Below are 17,281 nucleotides of genomic sequence, written 5' to 3'. Positions count from 1 at the left end.
TGCCAAAAGTTCGGTCAACACCGTCACGTCATAAATCGAGTCAGCACTGAGGTACCACACACGGTCATCCTCGTCTTATTGAGTCTGATCTTTGTCCTGTCCTTTACGTTGTCTGCGTTCAGTCTTTGAACCGTGTTGGATTGAGTTGTAATGTGAGCTGTTTTCTCTGCCTCAGAACCATGGCCCCGTCTTTAGCTTCGGCTAACAACAACAACGACAACATAGATGTCACAACTGCTCAGCTAGCCAGCCTGCTCACTGCTCTCAAGGTCACTCTGGACCGTGTCGAGACCCGTATCGACACCCTAGAAAACAAGGAAACTGGAGAGCACAACACTCCGCCCTTGACTGAAACTGAGAAAAGGCTCAAGCTCTTGGAAGAACAACTCCTAGCCACAAGTAACAATATCCATCTTGAGAACAACCGAAGGTTTGAGCTTGTTGGAGATCAACTACCTGACAACTTTACCCTGACCGATGTGCCCAAATTCAAGGGAGTGGAGGACCCACTCAATCATATTCGAGCCTTCAAAGACTATATGGCCATTAAATGGGTTAAACAGGAACTTTTCATCCTGATTTTTCCATCATCCTTGGAACCGATCCCTCGCCAATGGTACTACTCCCTTGACCCGAAGAACCTCACTACCTAGGATGAGGTTGTAGTTGAAATTGCTAAGCAATATGCCGACAATGTCGAAATCCAAGCCAATACCCGTACTCTTGAGGTCCTAACCCAAAACGATAAGGAGGGATTCACCGGGTGCTTAACCCGTTGGAGGAGAGTAAGCACTCAGTTGGTCAGCAAAACCAAGTGAGTCAACCTTGGTGGAAAAGTTTATCAACAACCTCCGCCCGGTGTTTGTCAACTTATTGAGGTACCAAAACATCAAGACGTTCCAGGATCTACAATCCTTTGGACACGCATTGAAGACGACCTCCGCAAGGGTGTCCTAGCCAAAACCACCGGTAGAGGCTACCAGGGATCCACATCAACCGGATCTCGCCCCTATGGTCAGACGAACAAGATTGATGAGGTCAACCTCCTTGAACCAACTTCCAAGAGTGCCGAGCGCCCCAAAAAGTGTTCACCAATATAGTGTCAACTTATGTAAACACCCTGAAAAGGCTTATGGACCAAGGGAAGTTACAACCGATCGGACCCACCCCGGATCCGTCTGATGCTAAGAAATTCCGCTTCAGAAACCCTAATTCCTACTTTTAGTACCACCAAGGGAAAGGTCATAACACGGAAACCTGCTTCATGCTCAAACACATCATCCAAGACATGATCGAGAAAGGGGAATTGCCTTTGCCTCCACCGACTAAACCGAACAACAAAACAAACCCTTTGGGAATCCATGCTATCTCCGATGATGAGCCGACCTTGGACTGCTGACACCTCATCCTGCCAATTGATGATGATGTGAATGCCTTGGAGAGGGATGCCTTGGACGGGGTATTTGTGTTCAGGGCCGCAACCATGCTTGCCATGTTCCAACAAGTTGAGAAAGCTATAGCCAGTCTCTCCGAAAGGATTACCTGACTTGACGATGCTTACCGCCGACTGATTTTCAATCCTCTAACACCGCGCCCAAGGGAAGGTCCCCCAGGCACCCAAAACTACCCTCACCGGGATGGATTGCTCCCGCGACCATTCTGGCATGCACCTCACAATAATCACCCTCACAATTATCACCCCCATAATAATCAACCTCACAAAAATTTCCCTGACCAAAACTACCCTCACAAAAATTTCCCTCACAAAAACTGCCCACCGAGGGATAACTCTCCAAGGTACCCTTGAGATCCCGAAATCAATGGCATCTGGAGAGATGATGTTGAATATGTCTATATTGTCCCAGGGAAAGAGAAACATGCGAAAGAGATCGGTCATCTTACCCGGTCCGGACGCCCCTATCAAAACCTAACAGTCGTTCCAACAACGAGCGACCTGGTTGTCCCAGACGTGGACACTCAACCCAAGGCTCCCGAGAATTCGATCCTCAAACAGCTGCAAAAGGCAAAAGCCAAAATTTCAATTTGGCAAGTAATTGGCACGACCCTCGAACATCGACAAGCTCTACTACAAGCCTTGGGAAAACTGACCGTGCCCTCTACCTCCCCCCCGAAAAAAGTTGTGGCACATATGACAAGGCATGTCCCTGATCTGAGCAACCCTTTCATCTTCTCTGATGGAGATATCCCTCCCTTCAGAGTGAACCACAACCTGGCCCTGTACATCACAGTACAATGCCTCAAAAAGAATGTGCCTATGGTCCTTGTGGTTGACGGATCCGCGGTGAATGTCATTCCCCTCAAAACAGCTCACAAACTGGGTATTAAGGAAATTGATTCTGTCCCAACCAATCAAGGAGTACGCACTTATGACAGCACTCGTCGTAAGGTCGTAGGTCTTATCACTCTAGCCGTCGCAACCAGACCACTGGAAAGGCAAACCAGTTGTCAGGTAGTCGACATCGACGCCTCCTTCAACATGCTTCGAGGACGTCCCTGGATTCACGCCATCAAAGCGGTTACTTCTACCCTTCATCAGAAAATCAGGGTCCCCTTCAACGGGAAAACGATCACTATTCTTGCTTCCCCGATCAAAGCCGTCATGAAAAAGGGAATGACCTCCCAAGACATTGAGGAGGATGACAACGAGATGTGGGGAGTCAAGCTGTGAATGCCATAACTGACGAATCAACACCCTTTAATTGTGACCCGTTTGCGAACCTCACAGTCAACCGCATTCTGATGCGCTAGGGTTATTTTCCGGGTTTACCCCTCAATCCGCTGAAGAGCGTCTTACCTTCCTTGAAACAAGCTAAGGTCCCCAACATCCCCTTTGGACTAGGCTATGAACCTACCAGTAAGGATATCCAGGAGATGAACCTCTTATTTCGGAAGCACAAGAAGCACAGAGTTATCCTCCTTCCCTATCGTTTGACCCTCAATGGATACTTTGTCCCCGATGGAGAGTCCGAGCTCTACCATGGCTTTCCTGAGCCGATCTATAACTTAGTGGCCAAGGTCAGACACCCGGGTGTGGAAGTCTTCCAAGACTGCTACTTCATCCCCAACAACACCGAAGTTGCATCAATCGAGTCTAAGCCGTCCCCATGCCTCGACGGACAAGCTGTGACTCTCCTCTTTGGAGAGGATAACATCAAGCACCTCGACTATGAGGACATCATCAACATTGCTCTAAGGGACAACCAGTTTGACCCCACCGCCTTGATCTCTGACACTGACCCGGAGAAAGCTACACAAGGCTGGAGGAAAAACTGTCAAGTGGACCGATCGCTAAGGCCGCATTCTCGAGATCACAACTGGAGAAGGCCCTATGTTCAAAGAGGGAAGTGAAAAAGAATCTGAGACTGAGTCGGAGTCAGAGTCTGTCATAGTTCCTAACGCTCCTGATGTCCCAGTCAAGGTCCCCTTCTCGCTGTTTTATCACAAGCTTATGGCTGCTTCAGAGGTTGAGTCTACTAGGGTCGTCCCCACTCCCATAGAAGATGACAACCTCGAGCCTGTTCCAGGGGCCACCTCCTCTGCTGTGTCGCTTCTGACTTACCATGAGATGTCTGTCCTCTCCGAGCTTTTCGCTCGTGTAAACTTAATGAACGCTAATTTTGCTTATGACTCGTCTAAATTTAACTGCAATGCAATTCTGAATGACTATAAGGAATTTGACTTGAGTGACTACCCACCTCACCTAGCCAAAGAACTTGACAAACGGGAAACCAGGACCCCCATAATTGAGGAGACCGAACCTATTAACGTAGGGACCGACAACACACCTCAAGAACTTAGGATAGGGACAACCCTTGACCCCTCGGAAAGACAACAGTTCATTGACCTCCTCCACGAATACACGGACGTATTCGCCTGGTCCTACAAAGATATGTCTGGGATTGATAGGGAAATCGCAGAGCACCGGATACCCATTAAACCTGGAGCTAAACCCGTGAAGCAAAAACTGCGCCGGATGCGTCCTGAATGGGCCTTGAAAATCAAAGAAGAAATGGATAAACAGTTCAAGGCCGGGTTCATCAAAGTGTCTGAGTACTCTGACTGGGTGGCCAACATTGTTCCTGTACCAAAGAAAGACGGGAGGATTCGGGTTTGCGTCGACTTCAGGGATCTGAACAAGGCGAGTCCAAAGGACGACTTCCCTTTGCCACGTGTTGACATTCTGGTGGATAATACCGCCGAGCATGGTCTCCTATCATTCATGGACGGGTATGCTGGGTACAACCAGATCAAAATGGCTGAGGAAGACATGCACAAAACTGCATTCACTACACAATGGAGTTCATATTACTATACGGTCATGCCCTTCGGCCTCATCAATGCCGGAGCTACCTATCAAAGAACCACTACCACTCTCCTACATGATATGATGCACAAGGAGGTAGAGGTATATGTCGATAACATGATCGTTAAATCAAGAGAATAGGACGGCCACATCAGTGCCCTCCGGAAATTCTTCGCTCGTCTGCGGAAGTATAACATGAGACTAAATCCTCAGAAATGTGCATTCGGGGTGACCTCCGGAAAACTCCTGGGACACGTCGTCAGCAAGAGAGGCATTGAGATTGATCCAACTAAAATCAAAGCCCTTCAGCAAATGTCTCGGCCTAAGAATGAGAAGGAGATTCGGAGATTTCTAGATCAGGTTCAATACATCAGCCGCTTTATAGCCAATTTCACCATGATTTGTGAACCAATCTTCAAGAATCTTTGCGCCTCCGATCATACTGATTGGGACGACGACTGTTAGAAGGCCTTCGACAGGATAAAGGAAATCCTATCCAAACCTCCTGCCCTCATGCCACCTCAACAAGGGGTTCCCTTATCCCTATACCTGACTGTCACAGACACAGCCATGGGAGCAATGCTAGCAGAAACAGTCGACGGTGAAGAACGAGCCATCTACTACATCAGCAAAAAGTTCATCGATTATGAGCCGAGGTACACCCAACTGGAAAAGACATGCCTTGCCCTAGTATGGTCAACAAAGAAGCTGAGGCATTACATGCTCAGCTATACGGTCCACATCTATTCCAAGATGGACCCGGTCAAATACATCTTCGAGAAACCCGTACTAAACGGAAGGCTGTCTGGGTGGACACTCATGTTGTCCGAATTTGATCTCAAGTTTGTACCCCTCAAGGTTATCAAGGGAAGGGCAGTCGCCGATTTCCTGGTAGAAAATCCCGTCAACGAGGATCCAACGATCGACACATGGTTACTTCCTGACGAAGACATCCTTCGTGCCGAATCCGACGCATGGGACCTATACTTCGATGGCGCATCTAATCTGAGAGGCTTAGGGGTATTAATCCTTCTAATATCGCCAGAAGGAGAACATGTTCCGATCTCGGTCAAGCTAGACTTCGCCGTCACCAACAATGCCACTGAATATGAAGCATGCCTCATCGGCCTACAAGCAGCCATAACCCTTGGCATCAAAAAACTGAGGGTCCATGGCGATTTCTCACTCATCATCAATCAGGTGTTCGGATCATGGAAGATCCGAAGTAACAACTTAGCTCCCTACCGAGCAAAAATCAATCAAGAGGCCGAGTTCTTCGACCAAGTCGACTACTTCCACTTGCTACGAGAGGAAAATCAATTCGCCGATGCCCTAGCGAAACTTGCCGCGCTCGTCAATATACCTGACGACGTGACATAGATGCCCCTATGTGTCGAGAGAAGGAGCGAGCCAGCTCACATTTGCGACATTTACAGCGACGAGGAAAGCCATGTTGAACCCTGGTACCAAGCCATCCTCAACTACAAAACCAAAAACGAATTCCCTCCCAACTCTGATCCAAGAGAACAAAGAGCCATCCGTTTACTTGTACCACTATTCGTGATAAACCCAGATCAACTATACAAAAGAATACCCCAGGGGATTCTCCTCCTTTGCATTGACCATCACAAAGCCAAAAAAGTCATGGGAGAGGTCCACGACGAAGAATGTAGCCCTCACATGAGCACAATGATGCTTACCCAATAAATCATGCGGTTAGGTTACAATTGGACCACCATGGAAGCCGATTGCCGCAACTACTTCAAACATTGCCACAACTGCCAAATCTTCGCCAACATAAAACACATACCCCATCCCTTTTATACACCATGACATCACCCTGGCCTTTCTCAACCTGGGGCATCGACATCATCGGGAAAGTCAACCCGATAGGCACTAAGGGGCATTGCTTCGTACTCGTCGCCATCGTCTATTTCACCAATGGGTGGAAGCACAGTCATATGCAGTCTTGACCGCCAAACAAGTGGCCAAGTTCATCCAAAACAACATCATCTGCCGATATGGGGTACCCCATGAAATCATCAACGATCAAGGCTCTCACTTCCGGGCGGAAACTCAGGCTTTGCTGGACAAATACAAGATCAAACGACATCGATCATCCCCCTACCGTCCCCAAACCAACGGAGCGGTGGAGGCAGCGAACAAAACTCTTGTCACCATTATCAAGAAAATGCAAGACAACTACCGCGATTGGCCGAGCAAACTCCCATTCGTACTCTGGGGATATCTAACCTCCTTCTGAACACCGACAGGCGCACACCCTTCTACCTAGCATACGGTATGGAGGAGGTTCAACGGGTAGAGTTAGAGGTCCCTTCTCTATGCATCCTACTGGAGAGTCGGGTCCCTGAGGCGGAATTGACCCGTCGAAGGTACGAACAACTCACACTTCTAGACGAGCGCCGGCTCAACACCTTGCACAATGTCCAGCTATACCAACAACATATACAACGGGAATTCAACAAGAAGGTTACACCCAGGAACATCAAGGAGGGAGACTTGGTCCTCAAGTCAGTTCGAGCACCATTACCCGTCGATCCGAGGGGAAAGTTCAAACCCTACTGGGCTGGGCCATACCTGGTCAAGAAAATAATTTCGGGGGGCGCAGTGAGACTGAGTGACCCAGACGGGGAGGATTTTACAAACCCGACCAACCTAGACCAATTAAATAAATACCACCCTTAAACCGTAGCAACCAACAACCTAACCCTAGTTTTACAACTAGCAACCACCTTAACCCTCTTCAAGTTAATTTCCTCAACACGTTCTGATTTATCGAGTCTAAGTGGCGGCACCTTGCCCATTTCAAATATGCTTTGATCTGTCAAAGGCAACATCCATTTGCACTCAAACAAAACCCCCTGAACTACGAGCATGGTTTGATTTTACCTCTTCAGGTGGATACGTAGGCAGTCCTTCTTATACATGAGGTATACAACCACAAAACCCAATCAAAAATTACAAGACATTTTGAACTACGATCATGTTTTGATTTCACCTCTTCAGGTGGATACGTAGGCAGTCCTTTCTTACACAAGAAGGATACAACCATCCCCATAATAAAAAAAAACATGCCCGTAATCAAAAAAACATCACCCATATCATCCCCATAAAAAAAAGAGGGAAAGAACATTCCCTTTTCCCACAAAATACAAAAAGAAGCCTTTCTCCCTTCCTACAAAAATCCCACCTTCCCGAGTGCAAATGTTTAGGACGATTCAAACCGAATTGCCTTTACAAAATGGATAGAAGAAACAAGCGTTCACATTGTTGATACGAGCAATCTTCTTATTTAATTAATAATGGGAGGAACTACAATTTTAACAACAAATAAAGCTCGACGAGTCTACAACTTGTCAAAGCTAAGGTGTCGACTAAAACACCTCACATAGTAAAATTAGCACAAAACACACAAAACATAGCTAGTACAACATAATAAAAACTCACAACAATAATACAACATAATAATAAAATGGGTAATGGAAGTCTTCACTCTTCCATTCTACCCTTGCCTTTTCCCTCAGGGTACATCTTCCCCTTGTTCTTCTTGTTGGCCCGCCTAGCTTGAACTTCATCTTCGGAACGAATCCTCAATGGATCTACAACGGTGACGGCCTCCGGTCTATTGCAAGACCCCATGTTCAGCCCAAAACGAGCCCATGCACGACCCACTACATTTTTGGGACCCGAGCTTCTCCTCTTTAGTGGCCTTATCACATCCGAGCTAACTCCATCAACATAATCCTCAAAGAAAGCACGGTTGGCTTTGCCAACCTTTCGATACTTCAAGTCGACGACCTCGTCCTTACGATATTTGGACCTCTCCTCCAAGGATGAAGCTCTTGACCACTTGACGTAAGCGGGAGTCACCCTCGTCCTTACCATTTTTCGAAGACCTCCACAAGCTCGGAGTTCCGGAAAATATTCTCTTGGACAAGGGTATCTTGAGCGGGCACCTTTTGTTGACGCCCCATTTGCCTCATGAGCCTTTCGGGATAAATGAAGGAGGCAACCTTCAAACCCACCACCATCAAAGAATAAGGACTAGCACCCGAAGCGGGCAACCACATGAAGGACCTCAAGTACCACCATGGCACAACCCAACGGATGTGAGGACCACCCTCCTCCACCAATTTCACGGCCCAATAGGCCGGTGGAAGCAAATCTATCCGAGTACAACTTCTTCCTCATAGTAAGGTGACGGAAGGAATAAGAGGAGGAATCTACCGGAGGCTCTACATACCTTAGCCTCTCTAATAGCCACACTTGGAAGATCCTTGGAGATCCAAATGAGGGAGCTTCTACCCAAGAACCCTCCTTGTCCATGCTCCATTTGCTCAACTACATGAACAAGGGTCATGCTACCATAGCATTTTGGCCCCTCCTTGTTCAAAGCATCAACAAAGAAGTATACATGGACAAGGCAAAAGGCAAGAGCCCTTCTCCTAGCCACCTCCGAAACATTGGCATCCAATCGGTTTGAGAAAATGTTGATGAGAGCCAACATATCCACACCATGAGGAGCAAGAAGAAAGTTGACTTGGCTTGTTGACAAGCCCAACATTGAACAGAATTTCTCCTTATAACACAACCGAGCCGAAGGAAGCACCAGAACACAATCCGGCCACCCACCAATGGCTCCTACTTCCTCGGCAAGAGGACAAATTTCGCCTTTCGGGAAAACGAAAACGTGATGTTTTGAATCCCAAAACCGAGAACATGCTTCGAGAAATGAGGATTTCACCTTGACTTGACGGAGCACCAATAGTTGACCAACTCCCATGCAAATGTGTTGATACTTCTCGGGAGGCGACAAATCCCGGGACGATTGTCGCAACGCATTCTCAAAGGCATCCATGAAATATTTTTGTGGAAGAAGAAGAAGAAGTTTTGTAGAGATGTTTTTGTGTTTCGGATGATGTAACAATGAAGCACAAACATCACTATTTATACAAAACAATCAGCGCGTTTTTTTTTCAGAAAAAGGGAAAGCTAGCTCCTATCACCAAGCTGCTCGCGCCTCTTTGGGCCAGTTCTCAGGATTCCCACCTTGAATTGTCCCTTTCAAGTTGTGTTTTCTCCTTACACCTCAAACCTCCCGCAGGAATGCTCGCGCCTCTTCGGGATGGTCCAGGACATTTTGTGTTTCCTCACACTCATATTTCCTTGTTTTCGCGTTTTACGAAATCCGACACGGTTTCCATGACGCAGCTTCAAACATACGGATTTTTTTCTATATTTTTTAAAAGGGGGAAGGGCTAGTCGCCCCGATCCGCGACGGATCGTTTCCATGTCAGTCGAAATTCCAAAAAAAATTTTCGCTTCTTCCCAACAAAAAATAAAAATCGAAAATATATAACACAACATCAGTTTTCCTCAAAAATTCAAGCACTCACAAATTCGAGTCTTGATCTAACAAAAATCAAATCATTTACACTCGGAAAAAAAAAATCTATTCTAAAATTCACCCCTCGCGGTTTGAGTTTGAATCTTTCGAGTTACAAATCGATTTCGACAATTTCGATGCAATTTAATTCAAAACACGAGTTAATTGCTCAATTTTTAAATCAATTCCTTTTGAGAAGTCCAAACGTGACAACTTGCCGTGGAATTTTCAATATATCATTTCAAATTTCAATTTTTAACTTCATGTCATCGCGGTTAAATTTTGTTTTCAATTGAATGCTTTTTACGTGTTTACATTTATGCGTATGTGCTACCTGTCGCCTGTTACCTACACTAACGATGCAGGAACTGGTGCAAAGCAAAAGGGGAATTGACAGCCGATAGCGCTCCTCCGAAACACAACACAAAAAAGCCAAAATCACAAGATAAACCACAATCCAAAAAAACATATATACAAACCGCCTCACATAAAATACATCGACGCACGTTCGATACAAGCGACTGACCGTACAAACAGAATCCGGTACAGACATTTATCATACAGACACTGGCCTAAAACAACCATTTATCATACTTGACACTGGCCTAAAACAACCTTTTATCATACTGACACTAGCCTAAGACAACGAACTGGGGGCTATCTGCCACCTACGGTACTAAGCCCTCCCTATCCTTTCGCTCGAAAAAAAAAGCAGCAACACAGGAAACAGAGGAGTAACAACGGAAGCAGAGGTGGTTACCACGACGGTAATACCTCGCTCCTACTCCACAACAAAAAAGAAGACAGTGTCTGGCAGACTTCGGATGATAAGGAGGCCAAGAACCATGATGCGGCGCACCACCACGGTGTTCACCCCCAATCATCAGCCATCCTATCTATGAGCCACAATGAAAAGGAAAAGCCGGCCACGCCAGCCGCCTCCTCTTCTCTACGGAAGCATCCTCTACCACCATCTCGGCTCCATCTGCCCCGCTGGTCGCTTATGCTCCTCCCGGATCATCTTCCTATTCCAAGATCTCAACGACAGGCCCCGTAGGCCACGGATGCCCCCCTACAACCAAAGGCAATTAAAAGAAAGTTAGCCGAAATTTTGGCATTACGACGACATGAAAATGGACAAATCCAAAAAAAACCCTGCAAAACAGAACGAGGGCAATCCCACCCAAACCCAACCAAACAAATATAATTCACAAAAAAAAACGCACAAAAAACGACTCGCCCTTCTTTTCAAGCAAAAGACAAGTCAAAACAACAACAAACAAATATGGCATCTCAAGACCCACACAAGGTCCGCCAACAACCCAAAATACGTTCCCGATGCAATGGGGTATTTTTCCACAACTCAAAGAGGCAATTTCTACGCCAGTTTGAGCGCAAACCGGTCAAAATTTCAAAATACGACCACAACAAGGCAACGTGATTTTACCACGTCTCAAAGCGACCAAAACTACCAATAAGGTCCATTTCAAGACAGTCTGACTCAATTCAAGCCCGGACAGGCACTTATTTCGTCAGACAGGAGACCGCTTCAAAGGCAAAAATTCCAAATTTTCCCATAACACCCGACAAAGGTCCACAATGGCAAACACAGTCTTTCCCGACTACAATACAACCTAGTGGGACCCATTACCCAAGCAAATAAACTTGGCATTGTGAAATGAGACGGTTTCTTCGCCTCACTCACGTTTTTCGAGCATAGGGGACGTAAACGAGGACCAAAATGCAAACTAAAAGCACCCCTATACTCCTAAACAAGTTTGTAACCTAATGCAATCACCAATTTCACTCGAAATGGGCTCCATCAAAAACGCCCAAATCGATTTTTAAGGGTAAAAAATTCCGCCCTAATTCAATCAATCAAAAGACCAACAAATTCAAATGGATTCAAGCGGAAATACATACTTTGAGATGACATGTTGACAATGGCACGGACTGGAACAAGCAAGAAGATCAACAATGGTGGTTTTTGTTTGTTTTGTCGAGAGGATGAAGAAGACGAAATGAGAATGGCGAGCAAACCAATCTCGCGTCTTTTACAGAAAAATAGGGAAGCCCCCTTACCTCGCCATGTAGCTCGCGCCTCAACAGGGTGTTTGACAGGCTAGTTGTGTACCTACCAAAAATAACCAACTGGCACCAACTAATATAGCTAGGGAAGTCAGGTCAATCTCCACAGGGAGGCAAGATATCTATTAAGGTCCGTCTATTTGGTCACAAATGGGGGGGTTTGAATTTTGGTTTATAAACTAATAAAGGCTTAAAGGTAAGGAAAGAGCAATAAAAGATAGAAAATATAATAAAGATGATCAAATGAGAGAGAACATGTCAGGATTTCGGTTCACCAAGGTACTCCAGCGACTCAACTGCAAATAGCCTAGATAATCTACTGTGAGACGGATATAGGAAAGGTCCTTCCGGTTCACTTTCTATCATAGATTTCCACTAACTTAACTTCCATCCTCGTCAGGGTAGTATACTGTTCATAGCAGGTCTATTTAGTCCAATCTTCCGATCTAGGAGTAAATTTAACCAGTTAAAAGTAACTTAGAAGCGTGCACTCAACTAAGTCGATATTATAATTAAATTGCCATGGGTAGAGATTCTCACAAATAAATCATCTAGCCTATCCGCTACATCGTCACAATCCTACCATGGTTTCCCTAATCCCAACATGAAAGGATTTAGCTACTCATATTACTAATGTTGTCAATAATAATAGTGAATGAACTAATTGAAGGCATGATAAGAAAACAATAATATTGCATAAACAAGATTAGGGCAGAAATTAATCAAGAGAGAAACAAGGAATTAAAGCAATAATTAACAAGATTAAGATTAAAAGGAGAAGAGAGATTACAATCTCAAGCGATTCTGGCGTAAAGATCAAATCCACTAAGCAAAAGATTAAGGGAAGAAAGTTACAGTCGAAAGTTGAAGGGAAAGATTAAGAGAGTTCTTAGAGATGAATCAAGCGTAAGTAGCATAAAACAGCGTACTTAATAACCTAATTATTCAATGCTTAAATAGGAAAACTAAGTCCATCACGAAATAACATAACACGGGTTAATTAAGCCCGTCTAAAATCCAAAACCTCTCGATCGAGTGATATAAAACCACTCGATCGAGGTCTTCAGGAGATAATCCTCTCGATCGAACCAAAATATATCTCGATCGAGGAAACCCACTAAACAGCATTTCGATCGAGCACATCAAACCACTCGATCGAACTCTTCAGCTTCCCAAACCACTCGATCGAACAAATAAACCCATCGATCGAGTGTTCTTCCTCCAATTCAGCTTCTAAATCGTTTTTTACTGCTCCGTTGACCACCCTTTCACGCAAATCAAGGCATAATCTCGCTCTAACATTCCCGTCTCCTCAAAATGCATGCAAAATAGGACGAAGAGAGTACGGTTTCACCACTTTCAGGTTCATTTCTTCAATTCAGACAAAACAAACCAAAGTAGCCAACTCGGGGCATTTTGCAATACAAAATAGTATAAAAGGCATAGAAATACGTGCAAAATAAGACTAAAAAGGCTATATAAAATGCACGTATCAGTGTTCCCTGCTTTACTCAGCGAAATTTTGGGCTTTGGCCCAATTTCCTATAACAAACCTCAAATTCAAACGACGGCAATTAAAACCGTCATTTTGAAAAATAATAGTGAAAATTCAAAATTCACTATTTCTTCAAATGTCGAACGACGGCAATTAAAACCGTCATTTTCAACAATAATAATGAAAATTCAAAATTCACTATTTCTTCAACAATAATAGTGAAAATTCAAAATTCACTATTTCTTCAAATGTCGAACGACGGCAATTAAAACCGTCATTTTCAACAATAATAGTGAAAATTCAAAATTCACTATTTCTTCAAATGTCGAACGACGGCAATTAAAACCGTCGTTTTCAACAATAATAGTGAAAATTCAAAATTCACTATTTCTTCAACAATAATAGTGAAAATTTAAAATTCACTATTTCTTCAAATGTCGAACGACGACAATTAAAACCGTCATTTTCAATAGTAATAGTGAAAATTCAAAATTCACTATTTCTTCAACAATAATAGTAAAAATTTAAAATTCACTATTCAAACATCGGCAATTAAAACCGTCATTTCAATAATAATAGGGAAAATTCAAAATTCACTATTTCTTCAACAATAATAGTGAAAATTCAAAATTCACTATTTCTTCAAATGTCGAACGACGGCAATTAAAACCGTCATTTTCAACAATAATAGTGAAAATTCAAAATTCATTATTTCTTCAAATGTCGAACGACGGCAATTAAAACCGTCATTTTCAACAATAATAGTGAAAATTCAAAATTCACTATTTCTTCAACAATAATAGTGAAAATTTAAAATTCACTATTTCTTAAAATGTCGAACGACGACAATTAAAACCGTCATTTTCAACAGTAATAGTGAAAATTCAAAATTCTCTATTTCTTCAACAATAATAGTAAAAATTCAAAATTCACTATTCAAACATCCGCAATTAAAACCGTCATTTCAACAATAATAGGGAAAATTCAAAATTCATTATTCCTTCAAATTTCAAAAAACGGCGATGGAAACCGCCATTTCAACTTCAAAAATAATAGTGAAAATTCAAAATTCACTATTTCCTTCACATGTCAACGGCGGCAACATAAACCGTCACTTCAAAAATAATAGTGAAAATTCAAATTCACTATTTCTTCAAATGTCAACAGCGGCAACATAAACCGTCACTTCAAAAGCATAATAGTGAAATTCAAAATTCACTATTTCCACGACAGCATCAAGAGTCCGCTATTTCAAAACAACCCCATCCAACGCGGCTATTCTCATGGTCGATCAACCGACCCCACCATGGCTGGCGAGCCTCACAACGCACCACAGCTAGCGAGCCCTCCTCATATACGCACCATGGCTGCCGAGCCTGACAACGCACAGCGGCTGGCGAGCCCTCCACATATACGCACCATGGCTGGCAAGCCTTACAACGCACCACGGCTGGCGAACCGTCCTCATATACGCACCATGGTTGGCGAGCCTTATAACACACCGTGGCTGGTGAGCCTTACAATGCACCGCGGCTGACGAGCCCTCCTCATATACGCACCATGGCTGGCGAGCCTTACAGCGCACCATGGCTGGCGAGCCTTACAGCGCACCATGGCTGGCGAGCCTTACAGCGCACCATGGCTTGCGAGCCTTACAACGCACTGCGGTTGGCGAGCCCTCCTCATATACGCACCATGGCCGGCGAGCCTTACAACGTTCCGCGGCTGGCAAGCCCTCCTCATATACGCACCATGGCTGGTGAGCCTTACAACGCACCGTGGCTGGCGAGCCCTCCTCATATACTCACCATGGCTGGCGAGCCTTACAATGCACGGCGGCTGGCGAGCCCTCCTCATTTACGCACCGTGAGTGGCGATCCTTACCTCGCACCATGGCTGGCGAGCCCTTCTTATATACGCAGCACGGCTGGCAAGCCTTACAACGCACCGCGGCTGGCGAGCCCTCCTCATATATGCACCATGGCTGGCGAGCCTTACAACACATCGCGGCTGGCGAGCCCTCCTCATATACGCACCATGTCCGGTGAGCCTTACCACGCACCGCGGCTGGCGAGCACTCCTCATATCCGCAGCACGGCTGGCAAGCCTTTGTCTGCAAGCAAGATACAACCCAAGGACGTATCCCGAAGATGCCTTGAGTGCTACTCCTTATCAAGCTGGCAATCCTTTGTCCGCGAACACGCAAGGACATATCTGAAGATGCCTCAGGTATGACTTCTTCCTATGGTTGGCGAGCCTTTGTACGTAGTCTAATGGACTTTAAATGACCCACACGGGTAGTCGACAGACTCTAAACTGTTCCCGACGAAAGGTCCTTGGCTCATACCCTCGAGTCGCCTTGGCATCGCCCTTCCCGATGGCAGGTCCTTGGCTCGAATCCTTTCGAGCCACCTCGACATCGCTTGGGTCTCCAGGTTGTAATCTTCAATTGACCTGGGGGCTCTACTTTGACTTTTGCCCTGTCCAAGCCTCAGTCAAAGTGGGGGCTCTGTAGATACCCAGTATCTGCTGAGACTCCAGCAAACACCCGATGATTATCGGATAACAACATGCTTTGGAATCGCGGCGTTTGATCGACAGTTTGTGTACAACTTTACGTCGGAAAACTTAAAACGATTTCAAAAATAAAACATTTCAAACCTTTTCAAAAGTAGCTGGAGTGTTTAATACATGACGACGGGGTCGCAATGACACTAACTAGAGTCAAAACCGACACCTGACCAAAAACCGACTCAAAATTCAAATCCCGACTCCATCAACGAGTCAAACCGAGTCAAACACAAAAAAACAAACCATTCAAATGCTTCCATGTTTATATTTCCTAGGATCATGAATGGTCAAGTACCAAACATGTGCATACAAATCCTAGGATAGAACAAATAATGATTGCATTTGTGTGAAAGCGACAAGATACCTCGAAGACGTGCGACGTGGCTCGCGCCTCTTTGAGCAGCCCAGGTGGCCACGTCGCTTAAGACTCACACAACCACTCATTCTCCTACAAATACCCCTCAAATTCCACCATTTGAGAAGTTACGTGAGTGTCCGCCCCCTCTTTTCTCACTTAAAATTCTCTACTCGACTTCCTAAGTAACAACCCGACACGTGTTTACGACCTACCGATCGTAAACACATGCCTTACACATTGTTTGGTACCGTCATCGTGCATTAAATCACTTGACCGACCATTTCAACCACTACACCATCACTAAATTTAATAAAACACTCTTTTTACTTACTAAAACGGTTTTAAACCGAGTCTTTTTCGACCAAACGAGTAGATACACTTACGTCGGTTTCTCGCCATAAGCCAAGCATGTAAGTATAAGGGTGTAAAAATCTATTTTTTATGATGTCTTTACTTGTTTCATGACTATAAATGCTAAATCATGCATAACATGGTCCAAAACATGGGAAGAATGAGCCAAAACCACACTTTTTGGTTGAGGTAGAGGCTACTTACGTAGCACATAGGCTCGCGCCTAAAGCACCCTGTCCAGCCCTAAGTCCAATCTGTGTTTGGTCTCTTCATTCCCCTTTTTTTCATATTTGTAAACGGTTTTTACCATCTTAAATACTTTTAAATTCTTTTTATTTCCTACAAGTTTTAACCATAAAACATTTTTCACCTCTGGTTCTTAATATCATGACGGTTTAATCCGTGTTTCGGTGATAATATTTGGTTAATTACATTTAAAAGGTATTTTAAAGCCTTTTATTTCATTTATTTATATTTTGAAGGGTATTTTAAAGCCTTTCATAATTTCATTACATTGTCAAAATAAATGCATTAGTCACCAATACAAAGTCATCCTTGGTTCTACATACCATGTCAGATATTAACCCGAGGACGATGATGAATATTGACTAATTATATTCAAATGAACTTAAAACAATTAGTTCATAATCATTTCCAAAACCATTCATGTCAAGTTTGCAAAGTGGA

This window comes from Silene latifolia, chromosome Y (assembly GCF_048544455.1).
Source record: "Silene latifolia isolate original U9 population chromosome Y, ASM4854445v1, whole genome shotgun sequence".
Classification (NCBI taxonomy): Eukaryota; Viridiplantae; Streptophyta; class Magnoliopsida; order Caryophyllales; family Caryophyllaceae; genus Silene; species Silene latifolia.
Note: the sequence above shows the minus strand (reverse complement) of the source record.